Genomic DNA, 12,530 nt, shown 5'->3' on the forward strand with positions numbered 1-12,530 from the left:
GATGGTGAAATTGTGATGAAACGATGGGTTTGCTGGAACCACAAGCAGTTCTGTCTTGGCAAGGTTGAGTTGAAGGTAATGGTCCTTCATATATTCATATATTTGTAATGAATATATATTTGTTTATTTTGTTTATTTATTATTTCATATATTTGTTATCATAACAGCATAACAATTTCAGTACAAAACAAAATGGATAATATATATACATATATATATACACACACACACACACACACACATATATATATATATATATATATATATATATATATATATAAAATAATAAAAAATAAAAAGGGATCCGCACATATGCGGGAAATACCCTTACAGTTGCACTATTTCCCTCCAGCCCAGTACCATACATGGCGGGCCAAGACCGCATCGAACCTTTTAAAAAGCTGTGGTGATATTCAATATATAAAATTACTCAATTGATCACAGGTGCAACATACACAGCAGCATAAATACCTCTAGGATTATTGTTACTGGTATTATAAGATCTATCATCAAAACCCTCAAGTTTCTTTTAAACTAAAGATCTCTGATCCAAAAACTAACGCCAGATCAGTGAATCATAAAATCAGGAAAGTGCCTTTAGCAGTGAGGCAATTCCTCTGATAACCACAAAAAGACTACAGTGAAACAAGCTATTCTGAAAAAAGGTACTTGCGTGGGGTAAAACCTCACAGACATTAAAGCATGCCGACATTAGAAAAGACATAGATATAGAAAAGATATAGCAGCGAGAGGATGGAACAACACAGGTATGTAGAAGAGCTTTGATCACTATCACCGTCTGCATGTAAATGTCAAGATTTATGTTGTTTCTTTCTAAAACAAATCTTAAGTCAACTCGGATGCATAACAACTATTATGAAAGTAAATAGAGGGATTTAGTACATTAGAAATGACTAATTCCTTCACTTAGATACACTGTTAGACTTTGCTGTAATTTTACAGTTACTTAACGCAAAAAAGTCCAGTAAACTACCATATATGTGTTTTACGGTTAACTACTGTAATATGCACTGCATTATGGGTATTTTTATGCCATTTACAGTAATTTACTGTATATGGGAATCTGCGGTACTTTACTACTTGCTCAAAAGCAGTAGTGCTACTGTAAATTGTTCTGCTGATGAAAAACATGAATCTGCATTCTCAATTTAATGTCTGGGTAAGCACAAGTGTGGTGAAATAAATGTATTTTTAAAATGATTAAAAAATAAAATATATAAACTTTGCTTACACCCCACAAAATGTAAATTTTATTCGTGCGCAAAGCCCGCACAACAACCTGGCAGAGGTTATATAAACGGAGGCTTGTGTCCAGTGCGCGCGCATTAAGGATATCCCTTCTGAGTGAACCGCCAGACGTCAGCTGCGAGTTTTCCTGTGGTAAGTAGCCTACTTTTCACTTACTTTTAAAATGTAAACCATTACCAATATCAATGAAATTTAAAAATATGAAGTAAATATAAAATCTAATTATAGGCTATTACTAGGACAGTCTGAGGGAAATGTTCATTTTCCTCAAAAACTGCCGCTTTCATGAAACTCATTCAATTGTCCTGCAACGGACTGACTGCCTTTCAAGTATAGATGTGTAGTATTTACACGAACAATTATTTTTTGACTTTTTTACTGCTAGTTATGGTATATTTTACTCCTCAGTTAAATGAATACCGTTAAATGCCGTTAAATGTGTGTGACGTCATTTGAAATAGCACGAGCGCTCTCTCTCTCTCTCGTGCAAGATGGGTAGGCCTATATGCCGCGCGCTCTCTCTCTCTCGTAAATGAAACATTTACGCCAGTGCATATAACGTTACCAGAGAAAAAAAATATATTCAAGTAAAATTATAATCAATTAATTCAAGAAAGAAAATGCATTCTTTATTATGGCTTCTTGTTTGTTAATAGAAGCAAGGTCTCATCAAAGTCAGTAATCTGATTGTGTAAGTGATCAATCTAGCAGTCATTCTAGATCTGTGATGTATCATGTTCATAACATATAGTGATTAGTTAATAATCACTGACGAAAAATAATGATTATTCTTTTTCTCTCTTTTGCTTGTTTCAACAGGAGCTAACTACACCCCAAAGGCTATTTTAGGAGCCACAGCACTGAGCATCTTTGGCTTTGTAAGTATGTTTGAACTATCAGCTGCAGTATGTGACATTAGATTAACTGCAGCTATGACAGAAATGTCTGAGATGTTTTGATATATATATGATCAAGCATCCCACACCGGAGATATGCAATGTCTCTCTGATGTTTCCTCTTTGGCTGGGGATTGATACAGATTTCATAATTCATTTGAATTAATCAGTTGAATCCATTTGATTCACAAGCTCTTAATTCAGTTCTGATCTTGATTCAATTCAGTTTGATTCACAATTATTCTTATTCTCTTATTCTGATTCCATATGATTCCAGTTTCCATACAATTTAATTGGATTAAAATATTTCGGAGAATTTGATGACAGCCATTTATGTACCTTGATTTAGTATTTACTGGAATAACTGCTGTTGCACAAGTTGTTACCTTGTCTGTCCATGAACAAATTTAGATGAGATAAACTCATGACCATTTCTCACACATTTCCCCTCTGTTTTGTTTCAGATCAGCTGTCGGTGGTTATGGAGGCCATGCAGTCAAGACCAACTGGGATGCTTGTTGCCATATTTCTTTTTGTTGCAATATTGTCATGATCTCTGCTTTGATTTGTTGTTATGAATTCAGTTCTCTATTTTTTTTATTATAATAGTGACAGTGAATAAAAAATATACTGTTGTACATGGACTCAGGTCACTTATTTGGAATTTATTCAATTCAATGGCATTCATGTAAAATATTCAAAGGTTTTATAAAATAAATAGTGAAAAATAAATTACAGTAAAATTATTATACTGTAAAACTAAGTTACAGTAAGGATATAAGGATATAGTACTGTAAAATTAAATTGCAGTAAGGGTATTTCACTGTAAATTTAAATTGTGGTAAGGCCATCATACTGTAAAATGAGATTGCAGTAAGGGCATTATACTGTAAAATGAACTTGCGATAAGCTACTGTAAAGGGGTACTGGCAATAGTGCTGCCAGTAATTTACCGCAAAAATACGATAAAAAGTCTAACAGTGTATCATACTAAGACACTGTGTCTGTTCCCCGAACTACCGAATACAAAAAAAAAAGCAATTAAACCAATTAAAGGGTAACAATTTAATCAATGTTCAACAAAGAAAAAAACAGATATAATACATATAAACATATGACAAAGCTTGGCTTAATGAATATTATATCCCTTTCTACGAAAGCACTTTTTGTAAATGATATAACCTAGATGTGCTCTGTTTGACAGAAACCTGGCTAAAACCAGACGATTACATTACTTTAAATAAGTCTACCCCACAAGATTACTGTTATAAACATGAACCGCGTCCAAAAAGTAAAGGGAGAGGTGTTGCTACAATTTATAGTAATATTTTCAGTATTTCTCAATGGTCTGGTTTCAAGTATAATTCGTTTGAAGTAATGGTGCTTTATGTAACATTATCTAGAGTAATAAGTGTTAATGATGAATCCCTACTGACGTTTGTACTGGCTACTGTATACAGGCCACCAGGGCACCATACAAGAATTTATCAAAGAATTTGCTGATTTTCTATCTGAGCTAGAGCTGGCTGTAGATAAAGTCTTAATTGTTGCCGATTTTAATATTCATGTATAGATAATGAAAAAGATGCATTGGGATCAGCATTTATAGACATTCTAAACTCCATTGGGGTCAGACAACACATGTCTGGACCAACTCATTGTCGTAATCATACTTTAGATTTAATACTATCACATGGAATTGATGTCAATGGCATTGAAATTCTGCAGCAGAGCGATGATATTATCTAGTCTCATGTATACTCCATATAGCTAAAGCTGCAAACTTAACACCTTGTTACAAATATGGTAGAACCATCACTTCTACGACAAAAGACTGCTTTGTAAATAATCTTCCTGATATGTCTCAATTCCTCAGCTTATCCAATAGCAGCTGTCAGCTACAGTATCGCATCAGATAATGCACTGATCCCCTGAGGAACAATTACACTCATTCACTGCTATAGGAGAGGAAGAATTGTATAAACTTGTTAAATCATCTAAACCAACTGGTGAGTCGCGACCCAAAAGTGGGTCGCAAGACCAGTGTTCAAAACTATCGCCTTACTTTAGCCAGATTCACAACGGTTAGCTTATAATAATGTTTTCTAATTTGAGTGGTACGGGTAGGTTTTCGTGGGAAATTCGAGCATGCTGCTGCGTCATTACGTCACTTCTGTAAACATAAAGAAGTTGTCCCGGCTACTAGGCTATCGCATGTGAGGATGCTGCAGGCGGCAGATCGTTAGTCTTTTCTCACAGCAGCTAGAATAATTAAATGTCAAAATATCATTTTGATGGCGGATTGTAATCCAGAAAGGATTATATGAAACACGTGTGAATGAAATTAAATTATATTCCAGTTTTAAATGTGCTTCTGATTACAGATAGCCTGGGATTACAAAAGATTTGTATTGTAAAGACAACCAGTTCGAAGGGAGCACAGTTTGCTTTTTGGGTTAAAAGAATTTATTGGTATGAAATTCGAATGGTATGACAATTAGATATTAGACTGTACAGAAATTGAAATCTACACACACACTATACTCATAGTCATGCAATGCTGATGTTGTTAACATTAATAATCTGAGAATAAAGTATAACAATAATAATAATTTGCACGGTTTGATGTGATATGAGCTAATCGATCGTTAGATTAAATCACCATTGGTAGCACGATTTATTGTATTGCTTTTTTCCTCAGTTGGTCAGAACTAATGTGGCAGACTTGTTACTTACTTGTTCAGATGACAATATCCAGTGAAAATTCTTATTTGGGTCAACTTGTTATGAAATAAAAAGTCTCTCACCTCAGAAAAATGAACTATCCTGTCCTGTCAGACGTTATACTGTGCTTGAAGCACGCACTCTTCAAATGCACGCGCAAATGCGGCGGCGCACACTATATCATTTCACTAAAGCACAAAAGAAACTATGAGCATGCAACGTGTGAAATAAAAGTAAAGTACCAATAAATCACATAACTTGGTACTTCGTGTGTTAGCTGGGAAGGATTTGCATGAAGGTATGATATTTTTTTTAAACAAATTATATATATATATAGTGAAATGATCAGTCATTAAAAAATTTTTTTTTTTTTTTTAAATGTATATACTTTTTAACCACAAATGCTCGTCAAAATATATTAAAATTTAGTATGATCATATATTCTTATTTGTATTTTAATAAGTACAGGTCAGAATAAGTATATTGTTTAATTTTTACATAAAGTGTTGCACTGAATTTTGTTAGGTTTGTTACTCTGAATGACGATTTGCCAAAAAGAGAGATAACATTGCCATTGTTCCCATAACTGAAATATTTTTTGTATTAATCTGTGTCATTAAATTAGTTTTAATAATAATCCTGAGTAAATGACTGCAGAAACAGATGTTGAAATATAATAAGCATTTTCCTGATGCTCCCCTGCCATGCTTGCTTAGCTTGTCACCTTGTTTCTGACTTGCTCGGCATCAAAAATTCCTGCTTGCAGCCACATTTATTAATACTTTCTGTTTGCAAACATAAATGACATTATCAGGATGAGTATTTGGGGTGGGCCTCAGTGATCTCTCTTGAACTACTGACATACTGTAGTGAGGGGGTCTCTCTGCCCAGAATTATTGGCAAGCTATTATTCCAACAATTACAATCCTCAATACCCTTCTCTTTTCCTGGCTAAAGGCACGTTCACACCAAGTACGGTAAGGATAAAGATAAAGAAAAAAAAAAAAATCAAAAAATACACACACACACCATGAACTTAGGACTGGTGCTGGTGCTTTTTTTTGATCATTCAGTGTTCCTGTAAAAAAAATTGAAAAAAAATAAAAAAAATAACATTAATACTGATAAGATATTATTATTATTATTATACGAATTCTACTAATAACAACAATATAATAATAGGTAATAGGTGATAATAGGTGAGCACCAGCCAATGAGATTGTCGTTTGCGCATTAGTTCCGCTCACTAACGGAAAACCCGGCATTTCTTAAAAGCTGAAGAATTCCAAAGGAACTCCGTTATTTTGACAGGAAAATAAAACAAAGAATATCGTTTACATGTATCACATCAATTCTGCATGTTATGTATGACTCTCTTGCTCTCTCTCTCTCTCTTTGCGCGTGTGAGAGAAAGCGTCAGCGAGTCGTGCGCCTTCACACTAGAGTTTACGTTATGCCAAATACACAAACACAGGTGCGCTGTGCATCCATTGAGATGAAATGATAAATAGCACAGATCGCTTGACGGAGAGTGAAACTCTGAAGCGCTCAGTCAGAGTGTTTGGCGAGTGAAAATATATCTGTGCTAAACTTATACTCAGCCTCCAACTCACACACTGGCGAGTAAAATCTAAGAATTTTTTAGCCATTGGCTAATATTATACATCATTTAGTCACCCAGAGTGAAGATTTAGTCGCATATGTGAGTGATTTACTCGCAATGTAGAGTGTTGTGGAATCTCTTTTATATTGTTGGATATTGATGGATTTGTTTTGTTTTTACTCCAGCTGATGAATGATAAAAGCATTGACAGCCAATTAGAATTCATTCAACTTTAAAGCGCTCGAGCATTTAAAGTGGCAGACAACAAATCTGAAACACATGCTTAGAATGAACAGTGCTATTGTTCATCGGTGTGTAGGCTAACTTAGTTACTGTTATAGTTATTTTATAGTTATTGTTCTTGGTGTGAACAGGCTTTAAGAGTGCCACCCAAGCTACTGTACTGAAATAATTATCATGCAGAAAAGTAACAGGAAAAAAAAAAAAATAATAGAGTAAGGAGAAAATGGCCTAGCCTGAATTTGCAGGAGCTGCTCACAAAATGAGCTGGCTTATTGCAGCATACAAAACAATGACTTTAATTACTGTGAATGAGGAGGAATAAAACATTTTATTTTGTATTTGCGTAAGAGTTGGAAGTTGTGGATTTGTACATTCTGGTTCCAGTCCAAATGCTGAATTCTTTACAGAAACTTGAGTAAGCTTTACTTGCTCTCTGCTCTGTTAAATGAGTTTGAATCTCTGCAACATTTCCACCATAAAATGCTATTAAACAATGCAGATGTGATGGAGAAAAAAAAATCACAATTCTCCTGATGTGAAGGCATCTACTCAAATTAATGACCACAGGACCAAAAGTGACCATATATACATATACATACATGCACAATATGGCAACTTCAGCCTTTTATCTAATGTGACAAAGCTGGCAAGTGATATAAAGTGGTTATACACACAGGCCTGTCTAGCATGTGTTAACCAGGCTGTAGCCCATGGGAATAGGTCTCAGCCAGCAGTAAGTGACTGAATAAATGCTGGTTCAGCAGTGAGAAGCAGGACACTACTTTATACCATTCACTTTCAACACTACCGCTCCGATGACACTGACGACAAGTCTCATGAAGAGCACATCCATTACGTTCATTCCACCTTCAAGCAACCGTACCACTGGATGAAACTGAACAAATAAGAATTAAACTGGAATGAAACACTCTATAGAGAAAGAAAGAAAGAAAGAAAGAAAGAGAGAGAGAGAGAGAGCGAGAGAGAGAGAGAGAGAGAGAGAGAGAGAGAGAGAGAAGAAATGCATGCATTCAACTGACTATAATTCACAAGGCTGTGTAACATTCAGATCTAAATTGAGTGACAATTCAATTCCTGAATTCAAATTGGGGCAGCAAACATGACGCAGAATTGCAATTCCAATTTGAATGTAAGGAAACAGAATTATTTAATTTATATTTTTGAGCTGAACTATACTGTAGATACATGGACAGCTAGAATTATGGACAGAGCTAGCTAGCTAGCTAGCTAGTATGATAGCTAGATAGATAGCATCTCTCTTTATTTTTATCTTTTGGAACTTTTATTCCACTATCTTGTAATTCCCTGTGCTATTTGCATGCACAAACAGAATATTAAAAAGCATTGGCCCTGACAGACTGCCTTGTGCACGCTAGAGGTCCTTACATTATACACACTGACTGCATGCACTATTAATCTGCTCAAACTGATCTTGCTCTGCCCTCAAGCTCTGGTCTTTTGCTACATGTATTAGCAGAGCATTTTAACAGAAGTATTTATGTAATGATGAACCTCAGAGGTAAAGAAGGAATATAAAAAAATGGCAAGTAGGCCTGAATGTTAAAGAACAAGCAAACTACAGTTGACTCATATCATGTTTGTAAGGGGAAAATTAAGCACTTTGTAGCCTTTTCTTGTCTGGTTACTGATCCAAAATACAGTCTTAAATTAGTTCCACCTACCTATGGCCACATCAACACAGTGCTTCACACCTCCAGGTGGAAATAAAATGGAATATCTTTAGAAGCGCGCGCACACACACACACACACACAGCAAAGCCAAGCTGTCCATGGAATTATCTAAACTTTTTGCAATACAGTAAGAACAGAGGGAGAAAGAAAGACCATGTACGATGAGAGAGTGAAGAGAACAGAGCACTAGTTGAACATTAATATGTACACCAGAACAAAACTGAGAGACGGTGTGCGATAAGTGTGGATGAAATACACCCCTTACAGGCTATAGGAAAAATCTGGTGGTCTCACAAGGGTTTAGAGCATTAAAGGAGAGCCTGGTCAGACACAAAAGCACTCTGTAAAACCTAAATCACTCTTTAATGTTCTCTTGAATGGCCATTGATTTTGTCCTTGGGTTAAGCTCTTCTAAAGCTGTGATGATCAAGACTCTACAAGGCCTTTGCAATAGGTTAAAAAAAGAGTGTGTCACATGGGGCATGTGTGGCACTAAACAAGGCATGAATTCCCCATACGTTTATTTAAAATACATTAAGGAAGCTCAGCCTACCTTGTCACTTCAGACATGCTGCTGTTGCTAGTGCCAGACTGCCTTATAAAGGGCATGCAAAAAAGTATGGCACATCAGATTATAAAATAACATCTGAGGAGGAAAATAACAGTGTTGTTTGGCGCTCTCACAAAGTCTGTCTAAACATTCTCTGTGATCAGGGTTAAGAGGCTTTTGCCATGTTACAGAATGAATGAGGAATGCAGGAGACTGACCTCAATGTCCTGCTTTTCTCACTGCCGTATGTAGGAATGCATGTTCTTTCTTTTAAACCTGATTAACTTTTTAAGAGCAAGTAAGGAGAGAAACTTATAGCTACTCACTGCTTTCCAAGCATTTTGTGCCAAGTCTGATTGCAGGGTGTGATAGAGTTATCAAAGAAGAGTAAATAATGATACATTACAGAGTTCTTTTAGCTTGTGTGAATATAAAAAAATAAATACAAAAACACTAAATAAATTACATTTACATAAGTGGTTCTCAACCGGAGGCCGGGGCCCACAAGGGGGCCTCATCAAACTTTCAACAGAGCCTCAAGATGACTTAAAAAGTATTTAAATTAATACATTAATATTAATTAATGCGTTAAAATAAGTGAACTCAAGATATAAACTGAAATGTATTTCTTATATAATAATATAATAAAAATAACAAATCAAATAAAAATACATACACTTCCTTCAGAAGGAATTCTCTTTTATTGCAAAATTTAATATAACATGTTTTATCATGTGTTTTGAGAGTTACCCCACGGACTCTAATTTGTTTATGACTCTAGTGCTCCATGTTTCTCTGTTCTGATTGGGCTGATTGGCCCATGATTAAGTAACCATGACGACAGATGAGAGAGATTTTCAGCTATGCACTTTGCTAACCTGATTAGGCATGAAAAATCACAGGCTGAAATCTCAACTCTCACACAGAGTGGTCAGGTGTCCTGAGAAAATTAAATGAAAGCTACTTTTAGGTAGGCCATTAGCAGGAGAGATGTAGATCTCATGGTTAAATGAATCATTAGACATTTACCACTGAAGAGCGCACATCACTACAGATGACTGCTTAACTGAGACATTAGGGGATATTAAAGAAAGAAAACAAACAAAGACATGCATAGATACATTCAGAAATCATCGAATAACCATATACTAATTTGCCAAATTCAATCTTGTTAAACGTAAGGTTGGTCTCTAAGACCGAATCATCCTGTGGCTCATAAAGTTGTAACACTTCTGACACAAAAGTTCTAACAGAATGTGATTTTTCATCTATCGATGACCATTACAATATGCTAAGCAGGAATGAAGGTTAATAAATCCACATTATCTAACAGGGTTTCTACAGACACGAACAAGCTAAATTTAAGACTTTTTAAGACCTTTTTAATACCACCTTATATGAAATTTAAGACCTAAACCTGTAATGGAAGTACACATTATATTACATACATGTATGTAATATTTAATGTGTTTAACGTAAAAAAACAAACAAAATATCATCACTGTAATAAATTATATTTATTACTAAGATACACAGTGAACTTTTCATATCAGAAGACAATATTCCATTCAGAATATTCCCACAAAAGCACTGCATCATGAAGATTTTTGGTGGTGCAAACAATTTATTCTGAAGGAATATTTTCATCAATGTTCTATCAACTTAAATCTGCATATTTTTATTTACCTTTACAAAGGCCTATTTTTAAAAATGCATAAATAATGTTTTGATAAATTAAACATAAAACGTTGACTACTGATATTTGAAATTATTTAAATAATAAAAAGTGACTTTAAATGTGTAATTAAAACCACCAGTAGGTGGCAGTGGGTCACTGTTAATAAGTGAGTCATTGCGATTGAACTGAATCATTTAAATGTTTGATTCATTCGGAACGAAACACCATCCTGTTGCTCAGAGACGCAAAACAGCACTGTGGCTGTGGCTTTGTTTGGAATTATTTTTGTTGTCGAAATAGTGCAAAAACAGGCAATATGGTGTCTAAAACTTAAGTCTCTTAATTAACTTATAGTTTATTGTACTGTTGTAAAAAAAAAATCAATAACACACTTTTATGGAGAATTATGGTAATTTTGTGGAGAAAAAACGGGCTCTTCATGTGAAATTGATTAACTATATGAAGTTGTATAAATATTAAAATTTTCTGCCCCATGTATTGAATTAGTGATCATTCTGAATATATTTTTATTTTTTAATAGACTGAATCATGCAGTGAAAGAACGCACTCTAAATGCGCACGCGCACTAGACTTCACGTAATGCGAACAGCACTGTGGCTGTGGCTTTGTTTGGAATTATTTTTGTTGTCGAAATAGTGCAAAAACAGGCAATATGGTGTCTAAAACTTAAGTCTCTTAATTAACTTATAGTTTATTGTACTGTTGTAAAAAAAAAATCAATAACACACTTTTATGGAGAATTATGGTAATTTTGTGGAGAAAAAACGGGCTCTTCATGTGAAATTGATTAACTATATGAAGTTGTATAAATATTAAAATTTTCTGCCCCATGTATTGAATTAGTGATCATTCTGAATATATTTTTATTTTTTAATAGACTGAATCATGCAGTGAAAGAACGCACTCTAAATGCGCACGCGCACTAGACTTCACGTAATGCGTGCACTCTGTAGGTGTTTTGCATGCTTTTTTGCGTCGTGAGAATATTCAGCAAAATAGCTCACTTGTCATGGTATGTTACTTAACTATATCATGTTATGAATAAACTAAACATTTTGAATGTTTACCTCAGTGTGTTTCTTCTGAGTTTCTTTATGTGTGCTGTTACGCTCATTTGATTTGAAGTCTCTCACAAAAAGACAAACAAAGTGAGCCTCAACAGCGCGACCTTGATACCAGAAATACATACACTATCCATTATAAATCGCTGTTTACATTGAATGTAGGCTAATAAAATTAGAAGAATCATTCTCGCATTTCCATGCTTCGCTGGTTATTGTTATTTTTATTCACTTATGTTTTAATCAGGTCTGGTCGGAAAAAAAAAACATTTTAAACTACCTAGAAGGCTGATCAGCTGTAGCTCGACCTATATTATTACTGATATTATTGAGAACATTATAAGGTAGTCCGACCTGTATTCTGCTACTGCGATTCTCTCTGATGATGCAATGACTACCGCGGGGGAGAAAAAATATCTTTGGTCTGTCCAATGATTGTAAACAGTCATTAGGTCCGTCAGACGTAAGATATTTAAGCGGTAATGTGACCAAAAAATATTTAAGACCCATCAAATCTGATGGGTCTTTTGCATAATCTTACCACAACCTGTAAGTACAATTGATATGTAATGTGTATATTTTCAATTGAGTGCTCAAAATATCAAGTTTTCGTGCTAATATGTGATGTATACCTAGTGCAGCTTTAGGTTTCCAGGTAAAGCATGATATTCTGTCTTACTGAAATTCGTTCTGATAATTCGCTGTGAAGCCACTATTTCCTAAGAATGTGTCGATTAATGTAGACTGACGTTGTTCTAATTACTTCGTTTAA

The sequence above is a fragment of the Sinocyclocheilus anshuiensis genome, unplaced genomic scaffold (assembly GCF_001515605.1).
Source record: "Sinocyclocheilus anshuiensis isolate Anshui unplaced genomic scaffold, SAMN03320099.WGS_v1.1 scaffold306, whole genome shotgun sequence".
In the NCBI taxonomy this organism is placed as follows: Eukaryota; Metazoa; Chordata; class Actinopteri; order Cypriniformes; family Cyprinidae; genus Sinocyclocheilus; species Sinocyclocheilus anshuiensis.